Source organism: Triticum urartu, chromosome 2 (assembly GCF_003073215.2).
Source record: "Triticum urartu cultivar G1812 chromosome 2, Tu2.1, whole genome shotgun sequence".
Lineage (NCBI taxonomy): Eukaryota > Viridiplantae > Streptophyta > Magnoliopsida > Poales > Poaceae > Triticum > Triticum urartu.
Window position 1 is genome coordinate 7,355,459 of NC_053023.1, and position 14,737 is coordinate 7,370,195.

The 14,737-nt window shown below is 47.7% G+C and overlaps 1 pseudogene; it reads left to right on the plus strand.

The window, feature by feature from the left end:
- Window positions 1-2,180: 2,180 nt before the first annotated feature.
- On the plus strand, window positions 2,181-9,627 carry LOC125534707 (annotated as a pseudogene).
- The last annotated feature ends 5,110 nt before the right edge of the window (window positions 9,628-14,737 follow it).

Genomic DNA, 14,737 nt, shown 5'->3' on the forward strand with positions numbered 1-14,737 from the left:
CTTCCAGCACTAACAGAGGTCACTCATCCTATTCCTAGAGATAAATCTTCATTCATTGATGATTTTGCACATCTCTATCACTTAAACCCTTGGTTCCATCTCCATACAGGAACAATTCTCATCACTATCTGAAGCAAAAGCTAATCAATACAAACGCAAAGCAAATTTCAAGAAATCAATCATAAGGATACTGAATTTAATGTTGTTGCAGAAGAGTGATGTGCACGAGGGTTTGAAGGCGGATCTCCCCCAGTATGAAAAATACATACATCATTTCCTGCCTCTTCTTGAGAGGAATAAAACTTGCCAAGCCAAGATGAGTACAGGATATCAGTTGCAGAATTGTGAAAAGCAGACTAAAGTCGTCAATTTTACTGGCAATGCATCCCCAACCAGTGGTGGTAATAAAAGGTTGGTAAAAGCGATATTAAGATCAACTCTTCCTTTTGCTGCAATTCTATGTATTTTTTTAGATATATTGAATAGCTACATCTGTCAACAAAACATGTCATCCTTAATAGCTCAAATAATACTTCCTTTTTGTTGATAACATTGTAAAGTAACCAGCTTCATTAGCAATTATGCTTACCCTTACACAATTTACTTACTGTGTTTAGCCTTTTTCACTTGCAGTAGACATCAAAAGAAACCAGCAGATGCAAGCATTTTGCAGTCAGGGCAAACAACTATGGCTAAAGCAGGATACCTTGAAGCGGGTGATAGTCTATAGCCCAGGAGAGTACCACTTAGAGACCAATTATAGAAAGAAGACAGTAGAACACCACCACCTCATGAGCAGAACAATGTCAACCCACTTGCTAGGAATGCCAAGTCCTTCCTTCTCTTTACCTAGATCATTGCAGTCTTGGTCCTCCAGTATGCTCGAGTCCTTGGGCCAATCCCAGTTGCATATCCAGTGGTAGCATCACCCCGTGCTCCAGTGCCCATGATCTCAATGGACGTTGACAGCATAACTGCCTTCTTGATGAATGGCAACACAGTAGCACCACCACTTTGAGTGTGGGGCCTCGGAATCTGGATCAAGCGGTGAGGTAATAAACTTGAAGAGGCAGAAAGCATAGGTATAGCTCCTTCTATTTTGTGCGTTGAAGCCACTTCTTGGCTCCTGCTATACCAACAACAGAATAAAATGAAATGGAACTCGGATGTTAACTGTGCTCAGGCTGGAGTAGTGAGAGAATGGGTGACCGGCCGGGAAGTTAGATGGTTTAGAATGAGTGCTCCACACTTGAGCAGTGATGAGGGGTTATTAGAGATTAAATCGTCAAATAAATCAAAATTTTGAAAAACACAAGGCTCTAGAAGTTCGATCGGGCCAGCCAAATTCAAACTGGGCCTAAATATTAGGCCGACAATGGCATTTTCCGGGCCCATCCAAGATGGCCGAAATTTGGCCACAATTCAAAACACTTACAACAACTCCAACCAGACGACTCATTTAGTCTGCTCATGTCTGCTTGGGTAGCCACTAACAAAAACGCCGGCACAACGCACCGACCCAAACCCAAAATGTATCCGCTTCGGGTCCGTGCTGACGCATTTCAGGCCCAAATTTGGACCGGCGTGGAAACAAAGCGGACGCACCGCTCGTTCCCTCGGTGTCCGCCGCAGCCTCACATGTCGGCCGGCCAACCAACGCAGCGGTCGTATTTAACGCCAACACCTACCTCGGGTCTGCGTAGCAGTGTGTGGAATAGCCGTGTGGCCGTCCTTTTTAATGGAAGCGTGCGGCAGGGCCGGCATCATCCACTTCCATCTCCCCGTCCACATCTAGCCACAATTGCTCCCTCGCCAGCGACCAGAAAACCCTAGCCAGCCAGCCGGAAACCCTAGTTAGCCAGCCACCAGCTATCGGCTTCTTCAGCGGGAAGGGGAAGGGGAGGTTCAACTCCGGCGTGAGCTCTTCCCGCACGCTTCCTCCTCCGCCGGCTAGACGCGGCTCACCAATGCGGGAGCGGGAGTGGCTGTACATACGAGTCTACCAGGGGCGATGGCACTGGCAGTACCGCCGGCCCCTGAAGTATCCAGATGTCAACCTGCCACGCGGCTGGCATCTGGACCCGCACCGAATCTCGGTTCTAGCGGTGCCGCGCATGGCGTGGGCGCACGCCGAGGAGGTTCACCGGCGTCGCGAGCTCCTTACATCGGAGTAGCGCATGATGCGTGCCTACGTGCCAGACTCCCCCAACTACGAGCGCTGGTTTGCACCAGAGCACGAGGAGGAGTGCCACCGGGGCGTCCACATGGACCACGACATTCGCCTGCCGCCCCTAGAGATTTTGCCAGAGGAGGAGGAGGCGTTGGTGGCGTACCAACCTGCCCTCCAGGAGGCCCTGGAGCACGCGCTGGAGGCAAAGCCGGCTCGAGGAGGATGCCCATTGGGATGGGCTTGACCAGTCAGTCGCCTTGTCGGCGGCAGGGGACTCCGTCCATGCTTCGCTGTTTGTCCCGCCACCACCACACTTCGCCAAGCCCAAGGCGAAACCGGAGGAGGAGCCGGAGCCCGAGCCCATGCCCACATGGAAGCGGTCGCAGCTGCCGCCCACTTGGCCCGAGGAGTCCTACTCATGGACCGGCCAGTTCCGCGACTGGGTGAGCGCCTCCCACCCACAACTCCGCGACACAGGAGGAGGAGGCGGCCCACCTTGAGCGCTGGAAGACGCATTGGCTTGCCAAGGAGGAGGCCGACAGCGAGCAACAGATGCGTTGGGAGCAGGAGTTGCGCCTTGAGGAGGAGGAGCGCGCCCGCCACGCCGCAATGTCGCCATAGCTGCAAACACCGAAGGAGGCTGCCCTGGCGGCATATCAAGCGGCGTTCGGGTGGGCTGGGCTGCCTCCCCTCTTCATCAATCTCACCGCTGGCGACGACGATGGCAAGGGCAAGGGCAACGCGGACGCCTAGGGCAACTTGCACCAAAACTCTTTTTAGTGTTTAATTAATGTTTAAGTGGACTTTGACCAGCGGTTGACCGGATGTTTATGTTTTATTAAGTTTTCATTCTGGCCACATGTTTATCATTTATATTTTTTCTTTGGACCCCGGCAATTTTGGTCTACCTCCAGGTGGGCGCACCAGCCAACCCAGATCGCGCATGTTTGGACAACGGCCAATAATTTGGCTCACCCTGCCCGCATTAGCACTGTTAGTTCAATTTCACGCAAACATATGGGCGAACCACTTCTGTGTTGTCTAACTTGGTGTAACACGTAAGTTAGACAGAGCCCTTCTGTAGCATTTCAGGGATGCAGGTCCTTCTAAGTTTGTGTAGCCTGTGCTTGGGCCACCGGCATGGCCTTTCCTTGTTCGTTAGTCGTGTGCAGTGTGCACGTTGTTGGACCCGTGTGAAGGGAAATATCTATCTTTTTGTCCCTTTTTCTTCTCCAAGCTCCACGTCTGGTATCAACCCTTGGCTATAGCAAACATAATGCATGACTAGAGGACACCACGTCTGGTATTAGAACTTAGACGGTCAACTCAGTATTATTTTCCTCAATGTCATTTCATCTCAATGTGGAAATGTCCGATCTTATTCAAAAATAGGAGGTCTTCACGGAGATATGTCTTGTTTCCGGATATAGGCACAGAAATTCAATAGCGGTAGGATCAGTACACAAGTAATGTCTCGAGAAGGCAAGGAACGAAGAACATACCGCGGAAAATGCCAACGGACGCTGAGCTCCAGGGAGCTCTTTTTCAAATTTCATTTTTCCAGAGTGCAAATATTTTTTAATTCATTTGTGAACACACATACACATGTATACTACGTATGTGTAAAATCTCACAGCATTATACTTTAACATGTGGCATACAGAAAAAAAGACATTCACATTTTCAAACGGGCCTTTTGTTTTTGTTGTTGGGCTGAAATTTGTTTTTGTACAGCCTACAAATCACAAAATTTATAAATGAAATTTAACATGTTCTTGCGGAATACATATATGTTTCCATGGATTTTTTTTCAGATTTTTTGAAACTTCTAAATATGCTTTTTGATATTTTCAAAATACCAAGCTCCGTGGAGCTCAGCTTCAAAAATCCGCACACGAACATACCGTCGTTGGTTAAAGTCACTTACTCGTCCAAATTCTCAGCAAAATCACCTACTTGGTGAAAATGATAGTGTTATAGGAGTGCGACAGCCGCAGATGACAAGGTTGAATCAAATTTTGAGAGCCAACCAACAAGAGATGGGCATGCAAAGGTACCAAATGGTTGGAGCACAACAAGCTGATGTCTCCAAGATGCAGCCTGGTCAGTTTACAAGATGGAATAATCAGCAGGGTGCTAGGCAAATAGGTCTATTATGTCCGCCACTCAAGGCATGTGAACCTGAGCCCATGACTCCACCTGGACAACAGATTCCCGGTGCTCAGCAAAGCACTTCGCTTTGTCAGAACTCTCAGATTCCAGGTACTTAAGCTGCTTTATTTAACAAAAAATGTGAATTCCATATAACTTCAATCATTGTTTTCCTTTGATTTTTTTTTTGTTTTTCTCAAGTTACAGTGTCTGATATTTCAGCTACGATGGGGTGTGCCAGAGAATATCATCTCAAGGAGGAAATATTTTGTAAGGTGAGAGAATCCTTCATTTTCTACTCCCTCTGCATCAAAATATAAGATGTTTTTGTAGGCTAGTTTAGCCTACAAAAAAGTCCTGTATTTTTTTTGTACGAGGGAGTATGTGTGTATTATCTGTTCTTATATCTATAGGTATACTCCTAATATGTGGTAGTTATGCACAGTTGCTTTAGTAAACCCAATTTAGTAATTAAGGTTCTTGTATATGTACTGGGATATTATGTTTACTTGAACGTGTATTTCAATGCAGAAGCCTTACTAGCTGAATGACCAAATCAAGTAGATGAGTTGTTGATGGTTGTTTTGTTAAATTTGTACTCCTCGGCCTAATTGTATTGCTGCAATATTTCATTGCAGATGAAATCTTGGAAAGATGCATACTTTTCTCAGTTTTTGGAACTGGATCGTAGAGTCGTTCTTCCAACACTAACAGAGGTCACTTGTCCTTTTCCTAGAGATAAATCTTCATTCATTGATGATTTTGCGCATCTTTGTCACTTAAACCCTTGGTTCCATCTCCATACAGGAACAATTCTCATCACTATCTGAAGCAAAAGCTAATCAATACAAACGCAAAGCAGATTTCAAGAAATCAATCAGAAGGATACTGAATTTAATGTCGTTGCAGAAGAGTGTGCACGAGGGTTTGAAGGTGGACCTCCCCAAGTATGAAAAATACATACATCATTTCCTGGCTCTTCTTGAGAGGAATAAAACTTGCCAAGCAAAGATGAATACATGATATCAGTTGCAGAATTGTGAAGAGCAGACTAAAGTCATCAATTTTACTGGCAATGCATCCCAACCAGTGGTGGTAATAAAAGGTAGGTAGAAGTGATATTAAGATCAACTATTCCTTTTGCTGCAATTCTATGTATTTGTTTTGAGATATCATAATAGAACGCTAAGATATATTGAATAGCTAAAACTGTCAACAAAACATGTCATCCTTAATAGCCCAAACAGTACTTTCTTTTTGTTTATAACATTGTAAAGTGACCAATGTCATTACCAGTTCTGCTTACCCTTATCCAATTTAGTTACTGTGCTTAGCCTTTTTCACTTGCAGTAGACAGAAAAAGCAACCTGCAGATGCAAGCATTTTGCAGTCAGGGCAAAGAACTATGGCTAGAATATCACCACCTCGTCAGCAGAGCAATGTCAACCACTTGCTAGGAATGCCAAGTCCTTCCTTCTCTTCACCAGGATCATTGCAGTCTTGGTCTTCCAGTATGCTCGAGTCCTTGAGCCCCTCACCAGTTGCAAATCCAGTGGTAGCACCAGCATCACCCTGTGCTCCAGTGTCCATGATCTCAATGGACGTTGACAGCATAACTGCCATCTTGATGAATGGCAACACAGCACCACCACCATCGCAACAAAAGCAAATGGTTCTAACCAAGTCACTCCTACCGAACCAATAACACCACCCTCATCACTTCAGGAAGACATAGCAGTTGGTCATGGAGAGGTTCGGGCGCAAGGTGAAGATAGAACACCGGTGACTAAGAGCATCTCCAGCCGCGTCCCCAACATGCCACTTTTTTGTCGCCAGCGCCAAAAATTCGGCCCTGCCGCGACCCAGAAGCCCTTTTTCGCCGGCTCGGGCTGATTTTGGCGCCGGCGGACCCAGGCCAAACCCGGCGCGCTTGGGGCGCCCGGGATCGCCGGGGCAATCGATTTTGGCGTGAAAGAACGGCGGGCCTGCTGAGTCAGCGACCCCCTGTGCCTCATCGTCCTCATCGCCTCGGTTTCTCGCGGGGAATCAATGCCAAGGCTGACGCTGGTCAGCCTTCCACTGATTCATCACGGGCGGCGTAGTGCGGCGACGCGCCCCTCCCGCCACACGTACACACGTTGCTGCCCCCCCCTCCCGGCCGCTATAAAATCCGGCCCCTCGCTCGCCGGTGGAAGCACCTACCCGTAGCCCCCCCTCTCGCCGCCGACGCCCTCTCTTTCCCTCTCTCCCCGTCTAGCCACCCGTGCAAGCACAGCTGCGATGGGTAAAACGGTTCCCCGACGACGCGGCTGCGGCCAACGGCTTCGGCCGCCGCTCACTACATGAGTGGGAAGCCCACCTCCTCCACGAGGCGAACTACCTGGCGCCCCCTGACATGCGCACGCCTGGGCGGTGGAGGCTCAGCGCCGGGGGCATCCCAATCCCCACTCTGCCCGACGTCGAACACCTCGACTACTTCCACGCCGAGATCGAGCGCGTGCGGACCTCCCTGTTGGAGGAGGAGTGGGCCCTCCCGGAGTACGAGCCGGAACCACAAGGCGTGGGCGGCGTACTTCGAACACCGGCAGGTGGACTGGCTCGCCTCCATCAACAACGCGCCGGTGGTAAGGGGGCGCAACAACAGCGACGGTCGCCGCCTGTGGTGGGGCACCCCCGGCCGCACGCTCCACGCCGTCCTCGAGTACCTCGAGGGTGGCAACGATCTGCCACTCGAGTACCCGGCGGCCCCGGCCCCCCGCCGGAGTGGCAGCCCGTGGCTGCCAAGGCGGATGCTGGGCGGGTCCTCCTCCTCCTCCCGATCCCCCTCCCACTCCTCCGGATCACCGTCGCTCGTCAGCGTCAAGGTCGGCGCACCCGCAGCCACGAAATCATCAACAAGGGAGGCCGCGCCTCCTCGGCTCCTACGTCCCGCCTCATCAAGCCAAAGACGGAGCCAGGGCTCGCCGCCGTGAAGAGCGAGCCCGCTGACGCCGCACTCGATGACAAGGCCGCCCTGAAGTGGCCGTGGGAGGACTGGGCGCGGCTGGAGATGGAGCTCCAGCGCCACACCCTAGAGGAGATCGCAGCACGGCGCCGTGGCCGCGACGAGGGAGGCGTCATCGTTCTCGAGGAAAGCGACGACAAGGCGCCGCTGCCGACCAAACCAGTCCGTCAGGACGACCCCGGGCAGGGGTCCAACAGGGACGGCCGCATGAAGAAGGAGAATGAGGACAGCGACGACGGCGACTACGCCGCTTTTAGCAAGTTCTTCGACCTGTAGGCGGCACAGCAGCAGGCCGTTGTTTTCTTTTTTTTCAGTAGATTTTATGTTTTCTATATGTACAAAAACCATGGAACGCATAATACGGCCGAATCTATTCCGTGTTTGCCGAATTTTGGCCGATTCTGTCTGATATTTTTTTTACAAAATGGGCGTCTGGGAGCGGTGGCTGGCACCCCAATCGCCTCCATGCCGAAAATATCGCTGGCTCGCCACCAAGCGGCGTTTTTTTCTAGCCGGAGGGGGGGGGGGGGCGAACAGCTGGAGATGATGTAAGAAGCCCATCGACCGCCTGATGGATGCGGTGAGTGTACCACATGGCTGAGCTCAGTCGCAGTTCATGAATTGTTGCAATCACTTATACTGACAGTTCTGTGCTTGTTATGTATGTAACCTCAGATAAGATCTTCATCACCTGCAGTGCTACACATCTCTCCTAATTCAATTTGGTCTTTCCTCAGCATGAGCGACATTGTACCACATGGGAAAATTGGCACAATGTTGAATTGCAAATCCTCCCTGCAGCAGCAGGGTGGATCTAATACTGTGAACAAAATGAAACAAGTTTTCAATCATACAGCATCACGATCTGAATCACTACCACTGGGAAGCATGGATGGGGGTTACATGTCACTTGAGTTTGGGGCCTCGGACTCTGGACCAAGCAGTGAGGTAATAAACTTTATAAGGCAGAAAGCACAGGTATAGCTCCTGCTATTTTGTGTGTTGAAGCCACTTCTTGGCTCCTGCTATATCAACAACAGAATAAAATGAAATGGAAACTTGAATAATTTTCCATTTTGTGGTCCTCCAGTTCTAAGTTGTCCAATAGTGAGCCGCTCATAATAACAAAACCCTTTTCCTATGTATTTTCGAATACATGGAGTAATGACGAAGTCTCTACTATGTAATGAAAAGAAAATACTTTCGGAAGTCTATCTTTTGACATATCGTGCGATAGAGTCAAAGCTTGTACTACCTCTTGTACTAGTGCAGATTGCGCCATCACACACAGTTAAAACCCCCTGTCGCAAACACATTTTTGAACCATCCCCATCCCATCCTCATCCCAACAATGTTGTTTTGCATCAAGGGAGGGCGTGTGAAGCCACTTGCTAACCCCTGTTATCATGTGTGTTGAAGCCACTTCTTCCCTTCTGCTATAGAAAGAACACAATAAAATGAAATGGAAATTATGATCCTCCAGTGCCCAGGTTGTCAAAGAGTGTGCAGCTTGTGGACCTTCCAAATACCAAGGCTGTTAGAGATAAAGTTAATATGTCCATACAAGTCAGTAGCAATTTGTGTCAGACTTGTACACATGGTCTTAGCTTAGTCCTAGTAGAGTTAGTAGTAGGTAGCATGTCCCGTGGGGAAATTCCCGTGTGCTAGCTCGGCAGGCTTACCATTACTATTAGTGCCCATGTTAGGTTATGAATTAGTAACTGAGTAGGATAATTTATCAACAGGGAATGCAGTAAACATGAAATGGAAATTATTGATAGCGAATTTGATACTAATTACTGGTACTAAGATACTGACCACAAGTGAAATGTGGTAATAGTTCAAATAAGAAGCTGACTACATGTGACATGTGGTAATAATATATGGTAATGGTGCTACTAAGATAGTTTGAAAAACTAATTAAACTTACCGGACAGAGTAAACTTGGTTGTTTTATAAAATAGCCCATTGTAATGAAATGCACTGTACAATTCGAAAGATGACTACATACAGCTTCCACCCCACGAGCGTCGGGCGGGGGGCGAAACCCTACCCCAACCCGGCCACCGCCAGCCTCCTCCCCCTGCCACCGCCGGGCAAAGCCTGGCCGGCGCCGGGCAGTCGCCTTGGGTGTATGCGCAGCGGCGAGACGATGGTGGCGGCGGGTAGTGATGCGTGGAGGGCTGCTGGGGTCGGCGGAGTGTGCCTGCACAGGGTGGGCGGCGTTGGGGCTGTGGTAGTCCGATCCAGATTTGGCAGGCTGCTCCTCCGGCCGGCTGTTCTCGCGGGCGGCCCGGGCTGAGACGGCATGGTCCGGTTGTTTCCGGCAGTCCTTGGGTGCTGGAGGTGGCCGGAGCAGGGGCGTCTATGGCTGGGCTGGCCTCTTCCAGTGGTGCAGGTCGGTACGGCGGTGCGGGGCTCCGCCTAGGGGTCCCGCGCGTGGATGTGGGCTGCCATGGAGTGGTGGTGGCTCATGGCGGTGGTTTGGGTCGTTCACGGCGGCGGCTGGACTTCTCCGGTGTCGGCCCGTCGGTGTGCGGCCTGTGTTGACCTCCGATGTTTCTTCTCGCTCATCCGCCCGCTATCTTCGTCAATGGTTAGCCCTCCCCCAGCTGCGGTCCGTCACTCGTCTCGCACCCGGCAACAGGACCGAGCTCGTCTCGCGTCCGACAACAGGACTGACCTTGTCTCGTGACCAGCAGCAGGACCGAGATCGTCTCGCGCCCGGCAGCAGGACCATGCTCGTCTCGCGCCCGCCAGCAGGACCGAGCCCGTCTCGCGCCTGGTGCCGCAGGACGGGACGATGGAGGTCAGTTTTAGCTGGCCTATTGGTTCTCGGCACTGGGGGCAGCCCAGGGGTGCGAAAGGCGGGTCCTTTCCGCTCGGGTCTTTGGTTGGGGTAGCATCGGATCTCACGTGAGGGGGTGACAAGGTCTTGGATGCCGGGGCGGGCGCCCTGGTGGTGGGTCCGTGGGACTCATGGGCAGGGCCGTGGCTTGGTGCTGCCCGGTTGCCACGGCTGTGTCGGCAGCGTGGGGCCGGGGTGTGGCGTTCGGTGGCGGTGAATGGTAGCCGGGGTGAAAACCTGCTCTATCTTCGGACGGACCGGCGGCAGCGAAGCTCGTTCCCTTCTTGAAGGCGTCGTCACGGCTCACATTGCCCGTCGTGTTGCTCCAGGGGAAACTCTGATCCTCGGATCGGGCGGTGGCGGTGCTCCGTGTCGTCCCCTTCCTGAAGGCGCCGCCTTGGAGCCCACGGTTCGCCATATGCAGTTTCACCTCTTCGTGTAGTGCTAGGGATGGTGTTGCTGCGCTCAGTGCCTATGTATCCTGCCTCGGGTGTGTGTTTGCGTCTGTTGTGGGGTTCTGCGTTTGTACCGGGTGCTGTTGATCATTGCTTTATATATAAAAGCGGGGTGAAAGCCTTTTTTGGTAATTCGAAAGGTGTATTCCTAGATTTTCATCCTTTTATTCTGGTTCTCACTGAGCACAAGAATATTAACATATTAATTTTAGCCCTGAGCTATGATCTATGAGTTGTATAACTGACTACGAATAAATAATCAAAAACATTAACATCTCCCAGTTAGTATGTCACAAAGTAAATAAACCTGATTTGAAAGCAACAAAGCATATAATAATATACATCAAGCACTCTTGCATCACAATATACCTTGCTTGGACCAAATCTCGAAACTTTCTTTATGCTACTGATTTGCATTGCACAAACCTTGGTTACTTCCCATTAACACTTTAAGTGGCAGACTGAACAAATGTAGCATTTTGTAGACTAAACGTTTATAACAATGGAGCGGAAAAAGATAGAGAAATTACAGCCACACAGGGTTAACAGATTAAATAAACAGCCAGATGATGGATAGCATTTTTTTAGAATGAATATTTCTAGCTTCTTGTGTTTACCTTATTTGCAATAATATGGAAATATACCTGAGGATTTCACGAGAAGGGCTTGACCTGAAAGAGCAACGATCATATAGTGGAGGAACTACAGAGGGTGAGGATACAGGACAAAGGAAGAGATATATGTGATAATGTGTCTTGTGTGTATGCACTGTAGGATTGATATGCTATTCTGCAGGAGTGTGTGTCATATATGATGCACCAATTAGTTCATATGCAGCTGAACTTGCATCACCTTCCACCGAGTGGTACAACCTGGAGTAATAGTTATGAGAAAGATGTGGCATTATCGAAGGTATCTACACCCGAATTACACACAATATTTCTGTTAGATGAGAAACACCCAAAAATCTGCAATCAATATAGGTAACCCATCAATCTTAGACAAATAACCGACCAGCATACCTGTTCCTTGGCGTGTTTTATCTTTCCCCTTTCTCTGATGTGGAGAACTCAGCAGACATGTCCGGCCAGCCGACGATGGGGCCTGGTTGCCTGCCAGCGGCATAGCACAACACAACCATAGTTGGCATAAGCTGTTGGAAACTTGGAATCAGACCTGGTAGCATGTTGCACTGGCTGCCGGGTCAGAGAAGGAAACCTGGTGGAGAATGACGCGATCTAGCTAGTATGTCGAAGGAGGGTACACAGGAGAAAGAAGGAGGGGAACACACGAGTGTTTTTATAATTGAGAAACCATGTTTCCTTGGGAAGGAGCAGAGCCGGTTTCAGGAACGAGATGCCCAAACATCATTAAATCTAACCTATTGGTCCGTTGAATTAAATGGGCAGATCTCTTTTTTCTGACTTTACCTAGGATTAATGTGGGAGCTCCTATGGTGCCCCCAATTAGTGTGTATATCTAAGATCTTGTGTTGAAGCCACTTCCTCGCTCCTGCAATGGCAACGAACAATAAAATGGAAATGGAAATTATCAACAGGTTATGCCACCTAATTGGAAAGGACTCTGAAGAATATTGTCAAGCTAATACGCAAGGAGAGACACATTAGTATGGTTAACAGCTATACTCTGTTTACTTTTGACTGTAAAGGATGGAATTCAGCATCTAAGTTTTGAATCAGATGAAGACTTCCATGGCCTTGTTAACTAAATAAGGGAAAGGAGTATGATCTGAGGGAGAAGGAACTGAAATATGTTATACCTGGAGTGGCGACGGCATTTTTATCACCGAGGTAGTTTTTCTCTTAGTGGATTCTCCAGTGTCCAAGTTGTCGTTTAGCCAAAAACTGAAATTGAAATAATTATCAATAGGGAATTGTTTGCATGGGAATCAAAAATAAATAAATAAAGATGAAACATAACCAAATGTGCAACAACTAGGAAGTATTGTGAAGAATAATGTCATGGTAATACACAGGGAGAGAGACATTAGTATGGTTAAGAGCTATCCTCTCCAGTTTTGACTGTAAAGGTTCGAATTCATCATATTTTGTTAGTTGTGATGAATCGGATGAAGAAATCCATGATCTTGTTGACTGATTCAGGGAGTATGACCCGAGAGAGAAGGAACTGAAAGACGCTATCCTGAAGTGACAACACCATTTTTATCACTAAGGTGGTTTTCTTCTTAGTGATCCTCCAGTGTCCAAGCTGTCAAAGAGTGAGCAGCTTATGAACCTTCCAAATACCAAGGCTGCAGTAATTATGGAGCAAAAGTATGGTTACAATTTGATCAGCACACTAGTGATCTCTCAAAAAGTCAAGAGAATTCAGGTTCTGAAGAAAAAACGTACCACAGTCACAGTTTAGAACTTGTATGGCCTGCTCGACTCCACTGCTAACATGTCATCAGACTGATTTGGCATCACCAGAATACGATGAGCACAATGCTGGAAAGTCCAATAGACATAATCACTCTCCTAGTGAAAGCAAATAAGACATGAGCCAAATTTGTAGGGCGCCAAATCTGTTATCAAGGAAAAAGATTACATTGATTGTAGCTCTTTCATTGAGTCACCTAGTAGTAGAAAACTGAAGTCATGCCCATGCCATGCAACATGAAAACATGCCAAAGATAAGCTCTGCTGGAAGCAGTTTCAACATATAACACATGCAAAAACAATATGTGCATAGAAAATAGTGAGGTTTTGCTATTTCAAGATTTACATATCCGAATTTGACTATAACTAAAATCACTGAAAGAGAATAGGGACTATAATATTTAAATGTAAATCCTATGCTTCAAACTGGAACGACGTTAATAGTCCTGACATTTGTTTCTGGAGAAATGAGTTCAATCACCTCGTAGTTGTAACTGAACGCAATAATTCATACACTATGCTCTTAAAATCGGCACGGCCTCGTATTTATATATATTAATCGATAGGCAAGCTTTTGTAGCTAATCATATTTTAATTCGAGGGGAAATAACAGTGAAGACAACAACAGTATTACTTATCACCAACCTCTAAGGATCTAGTCGTTAGAACCTAAAATTTTAGACCTCCAAAATTCAAATCCAAATACGTATAACTATTAACCAACCTCCATCAGGCCAGCCGGCGAGCCAGACACCAACAAATACGTATGTGAATATAGACCTCAACTTCTCTCACACCTCGCTTAACTCCTATGGGGTTCCCAAACTTCTCCAACCCTATCCTCCCCAAACTTCGGATGGCTTCCAACATCCTCCCCGCCACCCACCAACCCAGCAAGAAAGATGATGGCCGACGCCCGGGAGTAAGTTGGATCAAAATCTAGTTCTAATATAGAACATGTAACTGAAGACCAGGCAACCAGAAAATAGAAAGTGAGTAAGAAAAATACAAAGAGTCGGGCATTTTGGAGACCGAACTCCATGGAGGCCTTTATTTTGAAAAATTCAAAATTCCATATTTTAGTTTCAAAAATTTCCAAAAAAACATACATATGCAAGGATGTAATGTGTATGTGTGAAAAATTTCAGGATGAAATCCGTTGAATTGTGAGCTGCACAAAAAAAACATGGACTTTGAGGATGAACAGTACATATGCTAAAAAACAGCAGATTTGTCTTTTTTGTGTAGCTCTCATTTTAACATATTTCAACCTGAAAATTTACACACATACATTACGTATCTAGGTATGTGCACATTTTTTCAGAATATTTTGAAACTAAAAAGTTTGAATTTTGAAGTTTTCAAATTAAGGCCTCCATGGAGCTCGGTCCCTGTTATATATGGCTGTACAGGAGTTATATATGGAACTAATAACAGCACAGAAAGAAAAGATAGATACCAAGTATTAACACAATTTATTTCACACCGACCTGTGCCCTGTGAGAGTGCAAGGACTGACGTTTCTGCAGGAGTTGCTAGCTGCCGGACAGTATACACATAAAAACATTTGGTTTAACAATTTCTGTTGTAATCGGATCAAAATCATCCTTGTCTTGTCAATTTTATATGGCTAAAGCGGTAGGCGAGTAACCCTGATGGTGTATCAGCAATGTAAACAGAAGGGTGGCTACTTTCTGAGATCAACTCGCT